Consider the following 25,145-nt stretch of genomic DNA (forward strand, 5'->3'; position numbering starts at 1 on the left):
CTTTGTTATTAAGTTCATGGCATGAAATATACTTGTCATCTTTTCATGGGATGTCAACAGCTGTCAACAGGATATCAGCATTTTTAATCTCGTTAGGGTTTTGTTTGTTTTAGGTCACGCCATTTGGCATGTGGAATCTTAGTTCCCCGACAAGGGATTAAACCTGTGCCCCTGGCAGTGGAAGCACAGAGACTTAACCACTGGACCGCCAGGGAACTCCCTTGTTAGGGTTGTTTTGACGTAACGAGGTTAGAAATATGTACAGGACTACACCTAAAACTGTCAAACTTCATGAAGAGATGTGGCCATAGCATTTAAATGAGAATATCTATTTCCCTTGGTTTAGATATTCCTGCTTGGGACCCATCTTATAGGAATTGGAGCTTCAATATCAAGAAATATATACACAAAGATATAAAAGCACATCACCTGCAGTGCTAAAAAGTTGGAAGAAAACCCTGTCAGTCCATAATTGGGGAATAGATTATTTGTAGAACATTTGCACTGTGGATTAGTCGTTCAGCTATCAAAATGAATTAGAGCTTTATCAATTAACCTGGAGAGATGTCCATAATCTATTTTGTTTAGGAAAATCTTCCAAAATTTGGAAACAAAAAAAGGTGATTACATAACAATATCTGGCTCTAGCACTTTCCAACGAGCTAGCCTTAGTGCCTTCTACTTCCGGCAATATAACAAATTGCTGTTTACAGATGATGAGGGGCCACGTGCCACAACCACTGAAGCCCGCGCACCTAGCGCCTGAGCTGCGCAACAAGAGAAGCCACCGCAGTGAGAAGCCCGTGCACCGTAAGGAAGAGCAGCCCCCACTCGCCGCAAATAGAGAAAGCCCACGTGCAGCAATGAAGACCCAAAGCAGCCCAAAAAAAATTAACCTGGGAATTCCCTGGTGGTCCAGGGATTAGGACTCCGGGCTTTCACTGCCGAGGGCCTGGGTTCAATCCCTGGTCAGGGAATTGAGATCCCGCAAGCCACGTAGCATGTTCGCCACCCCCCCCAAAAAAAAGGTTAACTTGTAAAAAACTAGTAAGATGTGTGCCATGGACTGAATTGTGTCCCCCACCAAGTTCTGTTGAAGCCCTGACCCCCTGTGTGACTGTTTGGAGGTGGGGCCTCTAAGGAGGGAATGAAGGTGAGGTGAGGTCACTGGGCGGGGCCTCGGCCCGGTAGGCCTGATGGCCTCACAAGAGCAGGAAGGGGCAGGAGAGCAAGGAGGCCTGGTGTGGACACGGTGAGAAGGCGGCCACTGCAAGCCAGGAGGACAGACTTCACCATGCACCCATCCTGATGGTACCCTGGTCTCTGGCTTCCAGCTTCCAAAACTGTGAACGAATAAATGTCTGTTGTGTTAGCCACCCAGACTGTGGTCTTCGGTTTCAGCAGCCTGAGCTGGATAACACAATGTGACAAATTTTTCCTGACTAGTAAAGACTATAACCCCGAAGGTTCTGGTTTTATTTTGCTATAGCGTATTAACACTGATTTTACATATAATCTAGCAGTCACATGACAGCATCCCTTTTATCACTGTTCATATAAATCCAGATTAATGATTCAAGTAAAATTTTGACAGATGCTCAGTATTATTTGTGTGGGAATTTTATCTTCCCTAATTTGAGAAATAGGTGGTGCTTTTGCCCTTTTAAAAAATTTGTGGTAAAATATATTTAACTTAAGATTTGCCACTTTCATCATGTCAAGTGTACAGTGCAGTGGTATTAATTACATTCACAATGTTGTGCAGTCATCACCACCATCCCTTTCCAAATTCTTCATCATCCCAAACAGAAACCCAACACCCACTTAGCAATAACTCTCAGTTTTGTTCTTCCCTCGTCCCTGGTAACCACGATTTTCCTTTCTGTCTCGACGAACGTGACTATTCTAGGTGGTCCATGTGACTGGACTCGTGAAATACTTGTCCTTTTGTGTCTGGCTTGTTTCACTGAGCACATTTTCAAGGTTCGTGTTGTAACATGTACAGAACTGCCTGCCCTTTTGTGGCTGAAAAATATTCCATCGTGTGGATGGACCACATTTTGTCTATCCATCGACTACTCATGGACCTTAGGGTTGTTTCTGCCTTCTGTGAATAATATTGTAACTTAGTGTCCAACTATCTCTTTAAATCCCTGTTTTCAATTCTTCTGGATACATACCTGGGAGGCCAATGACTGGGCCACAGGGTAATTCTCTGTTTAGCTTTTGAGGAACCACCGTGTGTGTGTTTGTTGATAGACTTTATTTCTCAGAGCAGTTTTAGGTTCACAGCACAACTGAGCAGAAAATACAGACATTTCCCGTGTGCTCCCTGAGCCCACAAGCCTTCTGCACTATGGACACCATGAAACAAAGTGGGACCTTTATTACAACAAGTAAACCTACACTGAGACGTCCTCATCCCTAGAGTCTACAGTGTACACTCGGGGTCATTCCTGGTGTTGCACGTTCTGTGGGTTTTGGTGCCTGTATGACACGTATCCACCATTAGAATAAAGCAGGAGTTTCACTGCCCTAAAGTCCTCTGTGCTCCACCTGGCAGCCCCTGATCTTTTCGCTGTCTCCATAGTTTTGTCTTTTCCAGGAGGTCACATGGTTGGAATCACACTGCGTGTGGTTTTTCAGATCAGCTTCTCTCACTTAGCAATATGCACTTAGGTTTTCTCCATGTCTTTTCACGGTTTCATAGCTCATTTGTTTTCAGCACTGAGAACATTCCACAGTACGGATGTACTACAGTTTGTCCACTCATCTACTGAAAGACAAGTTTTCAGCTTTAGCAGCTATGAATAAAGCCGCTATAAATGTTTTTGTTCAGGTTTCTGTGTGGACATAAGTTTTCAACTCATTTGGGTAAATGCCAAGGAGAGCATTTGTTGGGTCCTATGATAAAAGTGTAGTTAGCTCTAGGCTTCCCTGGTGGCGCAGTGGTTGAGAGTCCGCCTGCCGATGCAGGGGACACGGGTTCGTGCCCCGGTCCGGGAAGATCCCACATGCTGCAGAGCGGCTGGGCCCGTGAGCCATGGCTGCTGAGCCCGTGCGTCCAGAGCCTGTGCTCCGCAACGGGAGAGGCCACGGCAGTGAGAGGCCCGCGTACCGCAAAAAAAAAAAAAAAAAAAAATGTAGTTAGCTCTGTAGAAACTGCAATCAGAAACTGAATACGTTGAAGTTGTAAACCCCAAAGTGAGGGTGTTAGAAGGTGGGGCTTTGGAAGGTCGTTAGGTCACGAGGATGGGGCCCACGTGAAGGGGTTCACTGTCCCCACAGAAGGGACCCCGTCTACCTTGTGAGGACACAGTGAGAAGACCTCTGGCTTTGAATCAGGAAGGGCCGCCCCCAAACACCATATCTGCTGGTGCCTTGATCTTGGATCTTTCAGCCTCAAGAACCGGGAGAAAAAAAAATTGTGTTGTTTATAAGTCTACTTTATTCTGTTGCAGCAGCAGGAAAAGACCAAGACAACTGCCGGGCTGTCTTGCACAGCAGGTGTGCCGTTTGCATCCCGACGGGCCGCGGGTGAAGGTTCCTGTAGCGGCACAGCCTCAACAGCGTTTGCTGGCATTTGGGTTCCTCAGTGTTATGGAGTTTGGCTGTTCTCACAGGTGTATAGTGGCATCTCATTGCTGTTTTCTTTCTTTCTTTTTTTTTTTTTTTACCAAGGGGATCCATGTTTCTGTTTGTTTGTTTCTCTTTTGGCTGTGCCATGTGGCTTGCAGGATCTTAGTTCCCCGACCAGGGATTGAACCCAGGCCCTCAGCAGTGAAAGCGCTGAGACCGCCAGGGAAGTCCCCTATCTTAATCATTTTTAACTGCACAGTTCAGGGGTACTAGGTACCTCCATATTCTTGTGTGACCATCATCACAATCCACCTCCAGAACTTTTTCTTCGTTCCAAACAGAAACTCTGTCCCTACTGAGCGATGACAGACCGTTCCCTCCACCCCAGCCCGGGTCACCTCTATTCTACTTTGTGTCTCTACAAAGTAGGACAGCAGGCATTTTTATTTCTGTATGTGTCAACAAACATTTATAACCTCTACTGGGAATTACTGCTCATTACAGGACACCCTCAAACACAGTAACCACTGGAGGGCTCCAGGAGTGCTAGCTGTCACTGTTGCAATGTTTGTTCAGAATTTTGTACTTTCCAAACCAAAGTAAAAAAACACTGAAAAGTAGCACTAGATTTGCTGTAAAGCTCTCCTTCTTGAAAGACAGTATCTCCAGCTTTTGACAGGTGGTCCCCACATCTCGGTGTAAAGGGGGGACTCCATGTGATCAGAAGTCTGCTGCTTCTGGAGCAAAAGGACGTGAACCACATGGAAGCTACTTGGCATTTCCCTGTTCTACTTGTTGGTCACAAAAGACACTGTGATTGTCACATTACTTTCTGTTGCAGACACTACTGGACACTCATAAAGGTTTTCTTTCTTGCTCCATAAATGAGGTACCAGGTCACCAGAATGGCCAGCAGGAGCCATGTAGTCTGCCAGGGTCTGGCCATGGTCCCTCAGCTGGGAAGAAACAGGAAGCGTCCCCTCTTTGCCCTTCAAGGGGCCAAGGAGGTGGGAATTTTTATATTTTGTTGATTAGTGTATCCTGAGCTCCTAGAAAAGTACCTAACACAGTCAATAAATGGAATCAATTTAAGAAGAAAAACCATACAATCATTTCAACGGATTAAAAAGAAATATTTTGGGGAATTTCCTGGTGGTCCAGTGGTTAAGACTCTGAGCTTCCACTGCAGGGGGCACGGGTTTGATCCTCGATCAGGGAACTAAGATCCCACATGCCATGTGGCCAAAAAAAAAGAAAGAAAAAAAAAGTCATTATAGCAAAGTTGCAGGATACAAGGTCATTTGCTATCCTATATGTCAGCAGTGAACAGGTGGAATTTTAAATTAAAAACAAAATACCACTTACATTAGCACCCTTCAAAATTAAATACTTAGGGGGTGGAGTCAAGATGGCAGTGTGGGAAGACGTGGAGTTAGGTCTCCCCACAACTAGGGTGTCTGCCGGCCGCTGGTGGGGGACTCTGACCCCCAAGGAGATGGGAGGAACCCCCAAGTGAACTAGTAGGACGTAGGGAGACAGAGGGTGGAGGAGAAATGGAAGCCAGACAAGGTCAGCGCCCCTGAGGCCAGGGAGATCAGGAGAGGCAGGCAGGAGGGACCCTCCCAGACCCCAGACCGGAGGAGCAGGAGAGGAGAGGAGGGCATCTGCGCTGAGCACTTGAGCCCAGGAAGCCTGCTGGGCTCCCAGGTGAGGTCCCTGACCTCTGAGACCAGGGTGGGGGGCACACCTGGGCCCCTTCTGTTCCTTGAGCCTAAGCCCCAGCCCCCATAGCTCCCAGGGCTTTTTCCAGCCCTGTGGGCCCTGAGCATTGGCCCCGCCCACTGCCCAAACCTTGCCCTTCCTTAGGCCCCGCCCTCCACAGCCAAGGCCTTCCCCCCACCATTTTTTTTTTCTTTTTTTCCTTTCCCTCCTCCACTTTTTTACTATTGTGGTACTGATGTACCTTCTGGTTGTTGATTCATCTATATTTTTATTTTTACATTCTTTCTAACATATCTGTTAGTTTCCTAGTCTAATTTTGGTTTTTTACTTTGTTATTTTTCTCTCTCTCTTTTTTTTTTTTTTTTGCCACCCCACGTGGCTTGCGGGATCTTGATTCGCGAGCCTGAGGTTGGGGGGAAGCTCCTGTGGTGGGACCTCCGAGTGCAAACCACTGGACTAACAGAGAACCTCAGACTCCAGGGAATATTCATTGGAGTGAGGTTTCACAGAGTTCCTCATCTCAGCACCAAGACCCAGCTCTACCCAACAGCCTGCAAACTCCAGTGTTGGAAGCCTCAGGCCAAACAAACAGTAAAACAGGGACACAATCCTACTCATTAAAAAAAAAAAGAGAGATGGCAAAAAAATATGTCACAGATGAAAGAGCAAGATGAAAACCTACAAGGCCAAATAAATGAAGAGGAAATAGGCAATCTACCTGAAAAAGAATTCAGAGTAATGATAGTAAAGACGATCCAGAATCTCGGAAATAGAATGGAAGCACAGATTGAGAAAATACAAGAAATGTTTAACAAAGATCTAGAAGAACTAAAGAACAAACAAACAGAGATGAACAACACAACAACTGAAATTAAAATTACTCTAGGGCTTCCCTGGTGGCACAGTGGTTAAGAATCTGCCTGCCAATGCAGGGTACATGGGTTCAAGCCCTGGTCCGGGAAGATCCCACATGCTGTGGAGCAACTAAGCCCATGCGCCACAACTATTGAGCCTGCACTCTAGAACCCACGAGCCACAACTACTGAGCCCGCATGCCACAACTACTGAAACCCGTGTGCCTAGAGCCCGTGCTCCGCAACAAGAGACGCCACTTCAATGAGAAGCCCGTGCACCACAATGAAGAGTAACCCCCACTTGCCACAACTAGAGGAAGCCCGTGCACATCAACAAAGACCAAATGCAGCCAAAAATAGATAAATAAAATAAATAAATTTAAAAAAATACTCTAGAAGGAATCAATATTAAAATAATTGAGGCAGAAGAATGAATAAGTGAGCAGGAAGACAGAATGGTGGAAATAACTGCCAAGGAGCAGAATAAAGAAAAAAAGAATGAAAAGAATTGAAGACAGTCTCAGAGAGCTCTGGGACAACACTAAACGCACCAACATTCGAATTATAGGGGTCCCAGAAGAAGAAGAGGAAAATAAATGGTCTGAGAAAATATTTGAAGAGATTATAGTTGAAAACTTCCCTAACATGGGAAAGGAAATAGTCACCCAAGTCCAGGAAGCAAAGAGTCCCATACAGGATAAACCCTAGGAGCAACACACCAACACACAAATTAATCAAACTAACAAAGATTAAATTCAAAGAAAAAATATTAAAAGCAGCAAGGGAAAAACAAAAAATAACATACAAAGTAATCTCCATAAGGTTAGCAGCTGATTTCTCAGTGGAAACTCTGCAGGCCAGAAGAGAGTGGCAGAATATACTTGAAGTGATGAAAGAGAAAAACCTACAACCGAGATTGCTCTACCCAGCAAGGATCTCATTCAGATTCGATGGAGAAGTCAAAAGCTTTTCAGACAAACAAGAGCTAAGAGAATTCAGCACCACCAAACCAGCTTTACAACAAATGCTACAGAAACTTCTCTAAGCGGGAAACACAAGAGAAGAAAAAGACCCACAAAAACAAACCCAAAACAATTAAGAAAATGGTAATAGGAACATACATATCGATAATAACCTTTAATGTAAATGGATTAAATGCTCCAACCAAAAGACAAAGACTGGCTGAATTGATACAAAAACAAGACCCATATATATGCTGTCTACAAGAGACCCACTTCAGACCTAGGAACACATACAGACTGAAGGTGAAGGTATGGAAAAAGATATTCCATGAAAATGGAAATGAAAAGAAAGCTGCAGTAGCAACACTCATATCAGATAAAATAGACTTTAAAATAAAGACTGTTACAAGAGATAAGGAGGGACACTACATAATGATCAAAGGATCGATCCAAGAAGGCGATATAACAATTATAAATGTTTATGTACCTAACATAGGAGCACCCTAAAACATGAGGCAAATGCTAACAGCCATGAAAGAAGAAATCAACAGTAATACAATAAGAGTAGGGGACTTCAACACCCCACTTACACCAATGGACATGTCATCCAAACAGAAAATAAATAAGGAAACACAAGCTTTAAATGACACAATAGACCAGATAGATCTAATAGATATTTATAGAACAATCCACCCAAAAATGGTAGAATACACTTTCTTCTCAAGTGCACATGGAACATTCTCCAGGATAGATCACATATTGGGTCACAAATCAAGCCTTGGAAAATTTAAGAAAATTGAAATTGTATCAAGCATCTTTTCTGACCACAATGCTATGAGATTGGACATCAATTACAGGAAAAAAACTGCAAAAAACACAAATATATGGCGGCTAAATACTGTGCTACTAAATAACCAAGAGATCACTGAAGAAATCAAAGAAGAAATAAAAAAATACATAGAAACAAATGACAATGAAAACAGGAAGACCCAAAACCTATGGGATGCAGCAATAACAGTTCTAAGAGGGAAGTTTATAGCAATTCAATCTCACCTCAAGAAACAAGAAAAATCTCAAATAAACAATCTAACCCTACACTTAAAACAATGAGAGAAAAGAGAACAAATAAAGCCCAAAGTCAGTAGAAGGAAAGAAATCATAAAGATCAGAGCAGAAATAAATGAAATACAAATGAAGAAAACTATAGCAAAGATCAATAAAACTAAAAGCTGTTTCTTTGAGAAGAGAAACAAAATTGATAAACCCTTAGTGAGACGCATCAAGAAAAAAAGGGAGAGGACACAAATCAATAAAATTAGAAATGAAAAAGGAGAAATCACAACTGATACTGCAGGAAAACAAAGGATTATAGAAGACTACTACAAACAACTATATGCCAATAAAATGGACAATCACAAAGAAATGGACAAATTCTTGGAAAGGTACAATTTTCCAAGACTGAACCAGGAAGAATTAGAAAATATAAACAGACCTATCACAAGTAATGAAATTGAAACCATAATTAAAAATCTTCCAACAAACAAAAGTCCAGGACCAGGTGGCTTCACAGGCGAATTCTGTCAAACATTTAGGGAAGAGCTAACACTGACCCTTCTCAAACTCTTCCAAAAAATTGCAGAGGGAGGAAGGAACACTCCCAGATTAATTCTACAAAGCCACCACCACCCTGATACCAGAACCAGAAAAAGATATCACAAAAAAATAAAATTATAGACCAATATTACTGATGAACATAAATGCAAAAATCCTGAACAAAATACTAGCAAACAGAATCCAACAGCACATTAAAAGGATCATACACCATGATTAAGTGGGATTTATCCCAGGGAGGCAAGGATTCTTCAATATACGCAAATCAATCAATGTGATACACCACATTAACAAATTAAGGAATAAAAAACATATGATCATCTCAAAAGATGCAGAAAAAGCTTTTGACAAAATTCAACACCCATTTATGATAAAAACTCTCCAGAAAATGGGCATAGAGGGAACCTACTTCAACATAATAAAGGCCATATTATGACAAACCCACAGCGAGCATCATACTCAGTGGTGAAACACTGAAAGCATTTCCACTAGGATCAGGAACAAGACAAGGATGTCCACTCTCGCCACTCTTATTCAACATAGTTTCGGAATTCCTAGCCACAGCAATCAGGGAAGAAAAAGAAATAAAAGGAATACAAATTGGAAAAGAAGAAATAAAACTGTCACTTTTTGAGGATGACATGATACTATACACTATACATAGAAAATCCTAGAGATGCCACCAGAAAACTACTAAAATTAATCAATTAAGCATTAATTCATTAATGAATGAATTTGGTAAGGTTGCAGGATACAAAATTAATGCACAGAAATCTCTTGCATTCCTATACACCAACAACAAAAAATCAGAAAGAGAAATTAAGGAAACACTCCCATTTACCATTGCAACAAAAAGAATAAAATATCTAGGAATAAACCTGCTTGAGGAGGCAAAAGACTTGTACTCAGAAAACTATAAAACACTGATGAAAGAAATCAAAGATGACATAAACAGATGGAGAGATATACCATGCTCTTGGATTAGAAGAATCAATATTGTGAAAATGACTATACTACCCAAAGCAATCTACAGATTCAATGCAATCCCTATCAAACTACCAATGGCATTCTTCACAGAATTAGAACAAAAAAAATCTTACAATTCATATGGAAACACAAAAGACCCCGAATAGCTAAAGCAATCTTGAGAAAGAAAAACGGAGTTGGAGGAATCAGGCTCCCTGACTTCAAACTCTACCACAAAGCTACAGTAATCAAGACAGTATGGTACTGGCACAAAAACAGAAATATAGATAAATGGTACAGGATAGAATGCCCAGAGATAAACCCATGCATATATGGGCACCAAATTTATAACAAAGGAGGCAAGAACATACAATGGAGAAAAGACAGCCTCTTCAATAAGTGGTGTTGGGAGGGCTTCCCTGGTGGCGCAGTGGTTGGGAGTCTGCCTGCTGGTGTGGGGCACGCGGGTTCGGGCCCTAGCCCGGGGGGGATCCCACATGCCGCGGAGCGGCTGGGCCCATGCACCACAACTGCTGAGCCTGAGCTCTGGAGACTGCGGGCCACAGCTGCTGAGCCCGTGTGCCACGGTTGCTGAGGCCTGCACACCTGGAGCCCGTGCTCCGCAGTAGGGGAGGCCGCGGCGGTGGGGGGCCCGCGCGCCGTGGCAGGGGGTGGCCCCTGCTCGCCACAGCTGGAGGGAGCCCATGCACAGCAGCGGGGAGCCAACACAGCCAAAAATAAGTAAATAAATAAATTTATAAAAATAAATAAATAAGTGGTGTTGGGAAAACTGGACAGCTACATGTAAAAGAATGAAATTAGAACACTCCCTAACACCATACACAAAAATAAACTCCAAATGGATTAGAGACCTAAATGTAAGACCAGACACTATAAAACTCTTAGAGGAAAACATAGGAAAAACACTCTTTGACATAAACCACAGCAAGATCTTTTTTGACCCACCTATTAGAGTAACAGAAAAAAAACAAAAATAAACAAATGGGACTTAATTAAACTTAAAAGCTTTTGCACAGCAAAGGAAACCATAAACAAGACAAAAAGACAACCCTCAGAATGGGAGAAAATATTTGCAAATGAAACAACGGACAAAGGATTAATCGCCAAAATATGCAAACAGCTCATGGAGCTCACTATCAAAAAAACAAACAATCCAGTTAAAAAATGGGCAGAAGACCTAAACAGACATTTCACCAAGGAAGACATACAGATGGCCAAGAGGCACATGAAAAGATGCTCAACATCACTAATTATTAGAGAAATGCAAATCAGAACTACAATGAGGTATCACCTCATGCCAATCAGAATGGCCATCATCAAAAAAGCTAGAAACAGTAAATGATGGAGAGGGTGTGGTGAAAAGGGAACCGTCCTGCACTGTCGGTAGGAATGTAAACTGATACAATCACTATGGGAAACAGTATGGAGGTTCCTTAAAAAAAACTAAAAACAGAACTACCCTGTGACCCAGCAATCCCACTGCTGGGTATATACCCTGAGAAAACCATAATTCAAAATGAGACATGCACCACAGTGTTCACTGCAGCACTATTTACAATAGCCAGGACATGGAACCAACCTAGATGTCTATCAACAGATGAATAGATGAAGAAGATGTGGCACATATATACAATGGAATATTACTCAGCCATAAAAAGAGATGAAATTGAGTTATTTGTAGTGAGGTGGATGGACCTAGAGTCTGTCATACAGAGTGAAGTAAGTCAGAGAACAACAAATACTGTATGCTAATGCATATACATGGAACCTAAAAAAAAAAAAAAAAAAAAGGAACTGATGAACCTAGTTGCAGGGCAGGAAAATAAAGAGGTAGACATAGAGAATGGACTTGGTGACATGGGGTGGGAGGGTGAAGCTGGGGCGAAGTGAGAGTAGCATCAACATATATACATTACTGAATGTAAAATAGTTGGCTGGCGGGAAGCAGCAGCATAGCACAGGGAGATTGGCTTGGTGCTTTGCGATGACCTAGAGGGGTGGGATAGGGAGGGTGGGAGGGAGGCTCAAGAGGGAGGGGATATGGGGACATGTGTATGCAAATGGCTGATTCGCTTTGTTGTGCAACAGAAATTAACACTGTATTGTGAAGCAATTATACTCCAATAAAGATCTATTAAAAAAAACCCAAAAAACAAAATTAAATACTTACATATAAATTTAACAAAATATGTACAAGATCTATATGAGGAAAACTACAAACCTCTAATAAATGAAATCAGAGAAGGACTAAATAAATGGAGAGATAGCCCATGTTCACCGATAGAAAGACTCAATATTGTCACCATGTCAGTCTTCCCAGCTTGATCTATAGATTCAATGGCATCCCAACCAACATCCTAGCAAGTTATTTTGTCGATATGGACAAACTGATTTTTAAGTTTATGAGGAGAGGGAAAAGGCCTAGAAGAGTCAACACAATACTGAAGAAGAACAAAGTTGGAGGACTGATGCTACCTCACTACCAGACTTACCATAAATTTACAGTAATCAAGACACTGTGGTATTGGTGAAATAATAGACAAATAGATCAATGGAAAAGAATAGACAGCCCAGAAATAGACCCTCATGGGTATAGATCAACTGATCTTTGACAAAGGAACAAAGACAATACAATGGAGCAAAGATAATCCCTTCAACAGAGGGTGCTCAAATAACTGGACATCCACATACAAAAAAGAATCTCGATACAGAACTTACACTCTTCACAAAAATTAACTCAACATAGATCACAGGCCTAAACGTAAAATGCCAAACTATAAAACTTCTAGGAGATAACGTAGCAGAAAACTCAGCTGACCTTGGGTATGGAAATGACTCTTCAGATATAACACCAGAGGCACCGTCCTTGAGAGACATCAAAGATAAAGTGGATTCCATTAAAATGAAAAACTTCTGCTCTGGGAAAGACAGTGGCAGGAGAACAAGAAGACAAGCCACAGACTGGGAGAAAATATTTGCAAAAGGTGTGTCTCATAAAGGACTGTTAGCCAAGATGTACAAAGGACTCTTCAAAACAGAACAATAAGAAAACCCACAACCTATCTGACACATTGTAAATCAACTATATTTAAAAAAAAAAAGGGGGGGGGACTTCCCTTGTGGTCCATTGGTTAAGAATCCACCTTCCAATGCAAGGGACACAGGTTCAATCCCTGGTCTGAGAAGAGCCCACATGCCACAGAGCAACTAAGCCCATGTGTCACAACTACTGAGCCTGCACTCTAGAGCCTGCGAGCCACAACTACTGAAGCCTGCACACCTAGAGCCTGTGCTCCACAACAAGAGACGCCACCACAAGGAGAAGCCCGCGCACCACAACGAAGAGTAGCCCCCATGTGTAGCAACAAAGACCCAATGCAGCCAAAAATAAAATAAAATTATAAAATATAATAGTAATAATAAATAAATAAATAAATAAAGGGACTTCCCTGGTGGTCCAGTGGTTAAGAATCTGCCTTCCAATGCAGGGGACCCAGGTTCAAGCCCTGGTCAAGGAACTAAGATCCCACATGCTGCAGGGAAACTAAGCCTGAGCACCACAACTACTGAGCCTGTGAGCCACAACTAAAGAGAAGTCCATGCGCCACAAGGAAGAGCCCACGTGCTGCAACTAAGACCCGACGCAACCAAAAATAAATAAATAAAGTATTTTTTTTAAAGAGAAAGAAAACACACAACCTGATTTAAAAAATGGGCCAAAGACCTTAACAGACACCTCATCAAAGAAGATATTCAGATGGCAAATAAGCATATGAGAAGATGCTCCACATTATATGTCATTATGGGAATGCAAATAAAAATAGCAATACGATACCACCCCTACTAGAATGGCCAAAATCTGGAACACTGACAACACCAAATGCTGGAGGGTGTGGAGCAGCAGGAACTCTCACTCACTGCTGGTGGGAACGCACAATGGTGCAGCCACTTTTTTTTTTTAAAATAAATTTATTTATTTACTTATTTTTGGCTGTGTTGGGTCTTTGTTGCTGCGCGCGGGCTTTCCATAGTTCCGGCGAGCAGGGGCTACTCTTCATTGTGGTGCACGGGCTTCTCACTGTGGTGTCTTCTCCTGTTGTGGAGCACGGGCTCTAAGCATGTGGGCTCCAGTAGTTGTGGTGCGCGGGCTTCAGCAGTTGTGGCGCACGGGCTTAGTTGCTCCGCAGCATGTGGGATCTTCCCGGACCAGGGCTCGAACCCGTGTCCCCTGCATTGGCAGGAGGATTCTCAACCACTGCGCCACCAGGGAAGCCCCAGTGCAGCCACTTTGGAAGACAGTTCGGCAGTTTCTAAAAAACTAAACCTACTCTTACCATATGATCCAGTAACCATGCTCCTTGGTAATGACCCAAATGAGCTGAAAACTTACGTCCATGCAAAAACCTGCACACAGATGTTTATAGCAGCTTCCTTCATAATTGCCAAACTTGAAACAACTAACATGTCCTTCAGTAGGTGAGTGGATGAATAAGCTGTGGTGCATCCAGACAGTGTAATATTAGTGTGAAAAACGAGCTATGATGTCATGAAAAGGCATGGAGGAAACTTAAATGTAAGTTATGAAGAGAAAGCACCCAATCTGAGAAGGTTTCATGCAATATGATTCCACCATTATGACATTCTGAAAAAGGCAAGGCTACGGAGACAACAAAACGAAAAGATCAGTGGTTGCCAGGGGTTGTGTGGGGAGAGGGATGAATAACCAGAGCACAGAAGACTTTTAGGGCAGTGAAAATACTCTGTGTGATACTATAATTATACATGTTTATAAACCCATAGAACGTACAACTCCAAGAATGAACCCTACAGTAAACTATGGGTTTAGGGTGATTATGACGTGTCAATGTAGGTTCATCAACCGTAACAAATGTATCCCTACAGTGGGAAATGTTGGTATCCGTGGATGATACACGTGGCGGGGGCGGGTCTATGGGAACTCTCTGTGCCTTCCTCTTAATTTTGCTGTAAACCTAAAGCTGCCATGGAAAAATAAAGGCCTAAAAAAAAAAGAAAGTTTCTCAACCTAATAAAGGGTTTATTATTCAGAGTTTGATGCAGACAACAGGTGCCCTTCAGGTATTCTGATCAGGAGAGGATTGTTACCTACGTGTATTTGTCTCCCCACACCCATTCTCCACTTTCTTCCATCTTGCCCTCTGATCTGCGAAGGTGCACGTGCATGGACCACACCACACAGGCTCCTGTGCCTTCTGACCTCCAGTTGAGTCTGGAAGGAAACTGGAGGGAAGAATAATGTTGCCAGATAAGATATGGATGTCCAGTTAAACTTGGATTTCAGATAAGCAATGAAAAATTTTTTAGTGTAAGTATGCACCAGGCAAGGTTTGGAACACATTTATGCTAAAATATCATTCGTTGTTTAACTGAAACTCAAAATGAGCTAGGTGTCTTTTTTTCTGTTTGCTAAACTTGACAACACTAGGGAGGAAGGAAAGTGAAGTGGAAACATCCCCGTGGGGTCACTGTGGTTCAGCTGAGTCCCTTGACCAAAGGCCACAGTTCCACCTCGAAGCCTCTCGTTCAGCTTTCTCCCTCCGGGTCGGGTACCACCCCGCTGGCGTCCTCAGGGCACACTCAGTCCCTGGCTCTACATGACATTCTCCTCTGTGGTTTCCCTCCACCTTGTAGTTTCCCTTCATCCTTTCAAATAGTACTTTTATTAAAACGTCATCCAGTTACTGAATGTCTTATGAGGACGCTCACTGATACAGGATTCAGTACTAGGAACTAGGTGCTTTTAACATCACGGAAGGGTTGGAGGAGTGGAAACTAGGCTGTGATGGCTAATTTAACATACCAGCTTCTCTGGATTATGGGGTGCCCAGATATTTGGTTACACATTATTCTGAGTGTGTCTTGAAGGGTGTTTCTGGACAAGGTTGGTATTGGAACCGGCAGTCTGAGTACAGCAGATATAGCCCCCGTCCCCAGTGAAGGTGCCCTGCCCCCAGTGAAGCGGGGTCTCAGTCAAGGCACTGAAGGCCCGGCGAAAATACAGAGGCCGAGCGAGGGAGTGTTCCATCTCCGCCTGACTGTCTTCAGCCTGGGATGCTGGTCCTCACCTGTCTTGGGACCAGGACTCAGAATGCAACTTACACCATCTCTCTGTTCCCAGGCCGCAGGATTTGGACTAGATTTAGAGCATGACCTCCCCTCTTCTCAAGCCTTGGGACGCAGCTGCAGCTGTCCTGTCGGCTGTCTCTGGCTGCCAGCTTGCTGAGTGCAGACAGTCACGGAGCCAATTCCTTAAGGTCTCTCGGTCTCTGTTTCTCTCCACCTACCCTATTGGTTCTGTTTCTCTGGAGAACCCTGACTAATAGATTTTGGTGCCAAGAGTGGCTCTAGAGGAGCAGAGTATTAAAGATGAGTTTTCTGAATTGGTCTGCAGTTTCTAGAATTGGCCCCTAATCTAATTATATAAAGACGCTAATGACTCTAGTTCCAGTAGTAAACAGTTTACCAATGGTCCATGGTGTGACCTGGCGATCGAGACGCACAAAATATATCCATTGGATACTCCTAACAGATCGCCTGTGAGAAGCAAGGAGGCAGATGACTGTGTATATGATATTTGTGAGCATTCTCTTCCTCTGCAATCTCTTTTATTTTTATTTATTTATTTTTTATTAATTGATATTGAGTACAGTTGCTCTACAATGTTGTGCTACTTTCTGCTGTGCAGCAAAGTGAATCAGTTATAGGTACACATATATCCACTCTAGTTTGGATGTCCTTCCCTTCTAGGTCACCACAGAGCACTGAGTAGAGTCCCCTACGCTATGCAGTAGGTTCTCATTACTTATCTATTTTACACATAGCAGTGTGTATATGTCAATCCCAATCTCCCAGTTCATCCCACCTCCCTTCCCTCCTTGGTAACTGTAAGTTTGTTTCCGACATCTGTGACTCTGTTTCTGCTTTGCAAGTAAGTTCATTCGTATCATTTTCCTAGATTCCACAAATAAGCAATGTTATATGATATTCGTTTTTCTCTGTCTGACTTACTTCACTCTGTATGACAATCTCTAGGTCCATCCATGCTGCTGCAAATGGCATAGTTTCGTTCTTTTTCATGGCTGAGTAATATTCCACTGTATAGATGTGCCACATCTTCTTTACCCATCCCTCTGTTGATGGACATTTAGGTTGCTTCCATGTCCTGGCTACTGTAAATATTTGCAAGCATTGTGGAAAAACTAATGAACATAATGAGATCGACTAGTTGCTGGACAAAGTAGTGGAAGAAAAGGGTGAGCTCAGGTACTCAGACTCCCAGCTCAAGTGTTGTATAATGAGCCGAAGGTGGCTGTGTCTTCCCTGAAGGAGACCCTTATCTCTTGTAGCGCCAGGGCTGAAGTGGCTGAAAACAAAAAAGCACAGTCTCCTCCTGTGACTTACAGTGAAGCACAAGGCAAGCTGAACTGCCAGTCGCACAGTGTTTGCTGTGGAGGTGAGGGTGCTGCTGTGCAAGCATGGGATTCTGCGAGGTGGAACGGGGGGGTGGGAAGACCCTGGGGAAGGTGGAGACACTGAGCCCCGAGTTCTGATGAGTCTTTTTGACAGGTGGAGAGCCCCACACCCCGTGGAAGTAGCCCCCCGGCCCCCATCCCCTTCCCCGGTGGAGTCGGGCTCTTTGCCCCTGCCTGGCCTGAGGCAGTTCACAGGGGGTTCTCCTCAGGAGCCATCGCCTCGCCACCCTAGCCCTGTGACTCGCTAGTCATATACCAACGGGTAGCTAAAGGGGGGGTACGAAGTGTGGCCCCTGAGGAGGTGCGCTGCACTCCAAAGAACTCCTTGAGTCTCTAATTTTACAGCCAGGAGTCTGGGGGAAGGGTGGGGACGGATACTGAGAGGCTGGGAGAACGGTGGAGGGAATGTGAGTCCAGATCAGGCTAATTTATTGATTCGAGTGCACGAAGCAGAGAATCTACACTGAACGTTGCCGCCTCGGAGTTGGAAAACGCTATCTGGTTGGTTGGCTGAAACGTGGACCAAAAGTTGCCCGAATCGTGAGCTGGAAATAGCAGAACTGCCTTAGTTTAATGAAGAGGCAGGGAGACAAAGGCTTAGGGAGATTCAAATGTTAAGAGTGGATTTGTCTTTTAAGACGTACTCACCAGCACTGGGAAGGTCCAGAACACCTACCTTTCACTAATACTGGAAGAAATACATTTGTGAGGGGAGAGCTGTCACCCTTGAAGAGCTCCGTGGTCACTCTTCTCTGTCGGCCGGACCTTCCAGTGGGAACTGCAGTCATGCTTTGGGAAACCGAAATGCCAGGGAATAACTGGATCCCAGGTGGGAGGGGCCCACTGCCAAAGGCTAGTTGATGGTGTTCCTACAAATAAGATAGATAGGAAAACTATTGCGTCCTTACTTTATGTGTAGAATCAGAAAATTTCTAGGTCAGTTGAATAGAAGTCTCACCTGAATCAGAAAATCAGGGCGTCATGGCCCGTCAATCAGTTCCCACACTTGAGCTAGTTTACAGGCTCAGAGCCCTTGAATGAACAAGAGAACAGGTCCTCAGAGCAAGGTTCCCAGGGCACTGCCTGAAATTCATGCTGTTAATCTTCCTCCCAGCCTTCACCAAAGGCACCGATGGCCTTTTACCAGGTTCACTGTGCTTTAGGGAAAAGGAAATGATCAGACTTTTCAGGGACTACTGGACACTGGCTCTGAATGGACACTGATTTCAGGAGAACCCATGTCCCTGTGGCCCCCCAGTCAGAGTAGGGGCTTGTGGAGGTCAGGTGATCAATGGAGGTTTAGCTCACATCTTTCACACAGTAAGCCCCGTGGGTGAGCCCCATGGGTCCCCAAACACATCTTGTGTTTTTCTCCCAGTTCCACAATGCATAATTGGAATAGACAGCAGCTGGCTGTACCCCTTTACTGGTTCCCAGACTTGTGGAGTGAGAGCTTAGGGGTGAGAAAGAACACGTCCCTGTCCATAAGGCCCACCAGGAGCAGTTTGTTCTCAGCTGGCAAAGCTGGCAATTAGACCTTCACTGTCCTACCTCGGAGGATATCAACTCTCCAGCCCTATGTCAGAGTTTAGTTCACAGGGGTCTTGATCACATTTGTAAGTGTACAATACATTATTGTGAAGGAGCTCTTTATATATTCTGGCTATGAATCCCTTAACAGATACATGGTTTATAAATATTTTCTCCCATTCCATAGGTTGACTTTTCACTCTGTTGATTGTTTCTTTTTCCCTTTTTTTTTTTGTTGCTTGTTTCCTTTGCTGTTTTCAATTTTGATATAGTCCTATTGTCTATTTTTGTTTCTGTTACCTGTGTTTTTGGTGCCATATCCAAGAAATAATTGTCAAATCCAATGTCATGAAGCTATCCTCCTATGTTTTATTCTAAGTGTTTTATAGTTTTAGCACTTCATCAGAGGTCTTTGATCCATTTCAAGTTAATTTTTATATACGGTGTAAAGTAAGAATCCAACTTCAAAAGAAAAAGAAGTGGAGGTATCATATGTCCTGATTTCAAAACATGCCACAAAGTTACAGTCATCAAAACAGTGTGGTCCTGACATAAACACAGACTTGTAGACCAATGGAATGAATAGAGAACCCAGAAAAGAACCCTCAAGTACATGGTCAAATGGTCTTTGATAACAGTGCAAGGGTCCAAAATGTAGTTGCTTATGCTAAGCCCATGTCACAAAACTGAGACTTAATTATAGTTTTAGTTGTCTTACTTAGATTATTACTAGTTAAGTAATCTGCCTTATAGACCCCTTCCATCCCCTAAAGGAAAGTAACTTTGTAATAACCAACATGATTTTTGCAGTTTTGCCTCATATAATTTCCCTGTTCCTGCTCCCTTCTGCCTATAAAAGCCTTTCATTTTGTGCAGCTTTTTTTTTTTTTTTTTTGCCGCACTTTGTGGCTTGTGGGATTTTAGTTCCCTGACCAGGGATTAAACCTGGGCCCTTGGCAGTGGGAGTGTGGAGTCCTAACCGCTTGACCACCAGAGATTTAAAAAAAATATTTATTTATTTATTTGGCTGTGCTGCGTCCTAGTTGCGGCACGTGGGATCTTTAGTTGTGGATGCAGACTCTTAGTTGCGGCATCCAGGATCTAGTTCCCTGACCAGGGATTGAACCCGGGCCCCCTGCACTGGGAGCACAGAGTCTTAATCACTGGATCACCTGGGAAGTCCCCTTCTGTACAGCTTCTTGAAACTCCTTTCTATCTGCCAGATTGGATGCTGCCAAATTTGAATCGATTTTTGGTCAAATAAACTCTTTAAAAATTTTAATATGCCTCAGTTTATCTTTTAACAGTCTCTTCAACAAATGGTATTGGAAAAACTGGATATCAACATGTGAAAGAAAGAAGCTGGACCCTTACCTTACCCCATATACAAAAATCAATTCAAAATGGATTAAAGACCTAAATGTAAGACCTCAAACATATAAAACTCCTAGAAGAAAACAAGGGAAAACTTCATGGTATTTGATTTGGCAATGATTTCTTGGACATGACACCAAAAGCACAGGCAACAGAAGCAAAAATAGAAAAATGAGACCACAACAAACTTAAAAACTTCTGCATAGCAGAGGAAACAATCAACAGAGTGAAAGGCAATTTACATAACGGGAGAAAATATTTGCAAACCATATATCTGATAAGGAATATATAGAACTTCACAATAATATAGTGTATACTTTAAAATTTAAGAGAGTAGATCTCGTGTTAAGTGCTCTTAATATAACAAATAAATAAATATTTTGGAACTCTCATGCAATATTTTTGGGAATGTAAAAGAGTGCAGCCACTATGGAAAACACTATGGAGGATCCGCAAAAAATTAAAAATTTAATTAGTGTGTGATCCAGCAATCCCACTTCAGGGTATAAATCCAAAACAATTGAAAACATAGCAGCATTGGGACTTCCCTGGTGGCATAGTGGTTGAGAGTCTGCCTGCCAGTGCAGGGGACACAGGTTCAATCCCTGGTCCGGGAAGATCCCACATGCCATGGAGCAACTAAACCTGTGCACCACAACTACTGAGTCTGCGTTCTAGAGCCCGAGAGCCACAACTACTGAGCCTGTGAGCCACAACTACTGAGCCCATGAGCCACAACTACTGAGCCCACATGCCACAACTACTGAAGCCCACGTGCCTAGAGCCCGTGCTCTGCAACAAGAGAAGCCACAGCAATGAGAAGCCCACACACTGCAATGAAGAGTAGTCCCCGCTCACCGCAACTAGAGAAAGCCCGTGTGCAGCAACGAAGACCCAACACAGCCGAAAAAAAAGAAAACATAGCAGCATTATTCACAATAGCCAGGAGATGGAGGCAACACAAAGGTCCACCAGTGGATGACTGGATAAACAAAATGTTGTACTGTGTATACATACAATGAAATATCATTCAGCCTTAAAAAAAGGAAATCTTGTCACATGTTACAATATGGATGACTTGAGGACATTATGCTCAGTGAAATAAGCAAGTCACAAAAGACAAATACTATATGATTCCACTTATATGAGGTACCTAGAATAGTCACAATGTTAGGAACAGAAAGTAGAATCATGGTTGTCAGTGAGTTTGAAGAGAGGGAAAAAGAAAATTGTTCAATACATACAGTTTCAGTTTTGCAAGATGAAAAAGTTCTAGAGATCTGCTGCAGAAAATGTGCATATAGTTAACACTATTGTAGCATATATTTTTTAAATGGTTATGATGGTGTTTTTTTTTTTTTTTTTTTTTCTGTACATGGGCCTCTCACTGTTGTGGCCTCTCCCGTTGCGGAGCACAGGCTCTGGACACACAGGCTCAGCGGCCATGGCTCATGGCTCATGGGCCTAGCCACTCTGCGGCATGCGGGATCTTCCCGGACCGGGGCACGAACCCATGTCCCCTGCATTGGCAGGTGGACTCCCAACCACTGCGCCACCAGGGAAGCCCAATGATGGTGTTTTTTAACCACATAAAATAAAAAATAATAATAAAAGAAAAAGAATCCAACTTCATTCTTTTTCATGTTGACATCCAGTTTTGACATCATCATTTATTGAAAAGGCAGTCCTTTTCCCATTGAATAGGGAATGGCGCCCTTCCTGAAAGTCATTCGAAACTGAATCCAGCAGTATATTAAAAGGATTATAGGGAATTCCCTGGCAGCCCAGTGGTTAGGATTCTGCACTTTCACTGCTGAGGGCATGAGTTCAGGGAACAAAGATCCCGTATGTTGCACTGCGTGGCCAAAAAAACAAAAAAAAAACAACAAAAAAAAACAGGATCATACACGATGAGCAAGTGGGATTTATTCCTGGAATGCAAGGAAGTTCCAATATACAAAAATTGATCAATGTAATATACTCTATTAACAGAATGAAGGGAAAAAAGAAAAAAAACACATGATAATCTCAAATGATGCCAAAAAAGCATCTGGCAAAATTAGCAGCTTTTCATGATAAAAACATAATATATACTAAGAACAGAAGGAAACTATCTTAAAATAATAAAGTCCATATATGAAAAATCAACAACTCAATGGTGAAAAATTTAAAGCTTTTCCCCTAAGAACAAAAATAAGATGAGGATTCCATTTCCCCCACTTTTATTCAGCATAGTATTGGAGGCAAGAAAAAGAAAAAAAAGGCATCCAGACTGCAAAAGAAGAAGTAAAACAATCTATGTTCATAGATAACAAAATTTTATAAGAAATAAGCCCTAAAGATTCCATGGGGGGAAAAAACAACTGTTAAGGCTAATTCAGTAAAATTTCAAGATACAAAATCAACACACAAAAATCAACTGCATTTCTAAACATTAAAAATGAGCAGGGAATTCCCTGGCAGTCCAGTGGCTAGGACTCCATGCTTCCATTGCAACCAGTTTGATCCCTGGTTGGGGAACTAAGATCCTCACACCAGCATGGCCAAAAAAAAAATAAATAAATAAAAGAACAATCTGAAAAAGAAATTAAGAAATCAGTTCATTTACAAGATCATAAAAAATAATAAAATACTTAGGAATAAATTTGACCAAGGAGGTAAAAGACATTTACACTGAAAACTACACAACATTGCTGAAAAAATTAAAAAAGACACAAACAAATGGAAAGAAGTTTTCATCTTCCAGTCTTCAACAAACGGTGGTGGCAAAACCAGATAGTCACATGCAAAAGAATGAAGTTGGATCCTTACCTAATACCATATACGAAGTTTGACTCAAAGAGGATCAAAGACTTAAATGTAAGAGACAGAATTATAAATCTGTTAGGAAAAAACCATAGGGCTAAATATTTATGACCTTGAATTTGGCAGTGATTTCTTGTATATGACACCAAAGGCACAGGCAACAAAAGAAAACATAGACAAATCAAACTTCATAAAAATGTAAGCTTTTGCACATCAAAGGACTCTATCAACAGAGTAAAAAGGCAACCCACAGAGTGGGAGAAAATATTTGCAAATCACATATCTGATAAGGGATTATAATCTGCAATATATAGAGAACTCCTAAAATTCAACAAGGAAACAATCGAATTAAAAAATGGGCAAAGGATTTGAATAGACATTTCTACAAAGAAGATGTACAAACGCCAACAAGCACATGAAAGATACTCAACATCACTAACTATTAGGGAAATGCACATGAAAACCACATGAGATACCACCTTTCACATCTATCAAGAAAACTAGAGGAAATTCCCTGGTGGTCCAGTAGTTAGGACTCTGCACTTCCACTGAAGGGGGCAGGGGTTCAATCCCTGGGGGTGTGGGGCGGTGGGAAATAAGATCCCACAAGCCACGCGGTGCAGCAAAAGAGAAAAAGAAAAAATATTACAAATATGTGGAAATTAAACACCACACTCTTGGGACTTCCTTGGTGGTGCAGTGGTTGAGAGTCCACCTGCCAACGCAGGGGACACGGGTTTGAGCCCTGGTCCGGGAAGATCCCACATGCAGTGGAACAACTAAGCCCGTGTGCCACAACTACTGAGCCTGCGCTCTAGAGCCCGTGAGCCACAACTACTGAAGCCCATGTACCACAACTACTAAAGCCCGCGTGCCTAGAGCCCGTGCTCTGCAACAAGAGAAGTCACCGCAATGAGAAGCCCGTGCACCGCAAAAAGAGTAGCCCCCGTTCACTGCAACTAGAGAAAGCCCGCGTGCAGCAACGAAGACCCAACGCAGCCAAAAATAAATAACTAAATTTATAAAAAACAAACAAACAAGAAACACCACACTCTTAAAGGGTCAAAGGGTCAAAGGACTCACAAGGGAAATTAGAATATACATTGAGACAAATAAAAATAAAGACACAACACACCAAACCTTACAGAATACAGCAAAGGCAGTGCTAAGAGGAAACCTTATAGCCCTAAATGACTAATAGTAAAAACGAACAGAGGTCTGAAATCACTAAGCTAATTATATGCCATAAGTAACTAGAAAAGGAAGACCAAACGAACCCCAAACTTAGCAGAAGGAAGGACATAGCAAAGATTAGAGATCAATGAAATAGAGAATAGAAAAACAACAGGGAAATCAAAAAACCCAAAAGTTGGTTCTTTGAAAAGATCAACAAACTTGACAAATGGTTAGATAATTTACTAATCAAAAAATAGAGAAGACATGGGACTTCCCTGGTGATCTAGTGGTTAAGACACCATACTTCCAATGCAGGGCATGTGGTGGGTTTGATCCCTGGTCGGGGAACTAAGTTTGGGGAACTAAGATCCCACGTGCCTCGAGGTGCAGCCAAATAAATAAATAAACAAATAAATCTCATTCAATAAGATGTTTTTTAAAAAATGGAGAAGGCAAACTACTAAAATCAGAGATGGAAATGGGGACGTTACTATTGATTTTAAGAAATTAAAAAGAATTATAAGAGTATCGTACAAACAATTGTACACCAACAAGGTGGATAACCTAGATGAAATGAATAAATTCCTAGAAATACACAATCTATGACAACTGAATCATGAAGAAATAGAAAATCTGATTAGATCTCCTAACAGAGTGATTGACACAGTAATCAAAAACCTTGCAATAAAAAAAAGCCCAGGACCAGATGTCTTTACTGGTGATTTCCATTAAACATTTTTTTAAAAAATAGATTTATTTTATTTATTTGTTTGCTTGTTTATTTATTTTTTGGCTGTGTTGGGTCTTTGTTGCTGTGCGCGGGTTTTCTCTAGTTGCGGCGAGCGGGGGCTACTCTTTGTTGAGGTGCGCAGGCTTCTCCTTGTGGTGGCTTCTCTTGTTGTGGAGCACAGGCTCTAGGCACGTGGGCTTCAGTAGTTGTGTCACATGGGCTTCAGTAGTTGTGGCTCGCGGGCTCTAGAGCACAGGCTCAGTAGTTGTGGTACACAGGCTTAGTTGCTCCACTGCATGTGGGA

At 42.5% G+C, this 25,145-nt stretch overlaps 1 protein-coding gene across 3 annotated transcripts in view; it reads right to left on the reverse strand.

Moving 5' to 3' along the window:
- Window positions 1-14,654: 14,654 nt before the first annotated feature.
- LOC307176861 (uncharacterized protein) overlaps window positions 14,655-25,145 on the reverse strand; it is a 29,954-nt gene continuing 19,463 nt past the window's right edge. For 2 of the 3 annotated variants that reach the window (XM_079903363.1, XM_079903361.1), the window contains 4 exons: window positions 18,185-18,258; window positions 17,903-18,095; window positions 16,763-16,923; window positions 14,655-14,974 (listed from right to left, as the gene is read on the reverse strand). The gene's annotated coding sequence lies outside the window, so the exon portion shown is untranslated. The remainder of the gene's footprint in view (window positions 14,975-16,762; window positions 16,924-17,902; window positions 18,096-18,184; window positions 18,259-25,145) is intronic. The other variant, XM_079903362.1, reaches the window with a different exon arrangement.

Source organism: Stenella coeruleoalba (assembly GCF_951394435.1).
Source record: "Stenella coeruleoalba genome assembly, chromosome: 18".
Taxonomy (NCBI): Eukaryota; Metazoa; Chordata; class Mammalia; order Artiodactyla; family Delphinidae; genus Stenella; species Stenella coeruleoalba.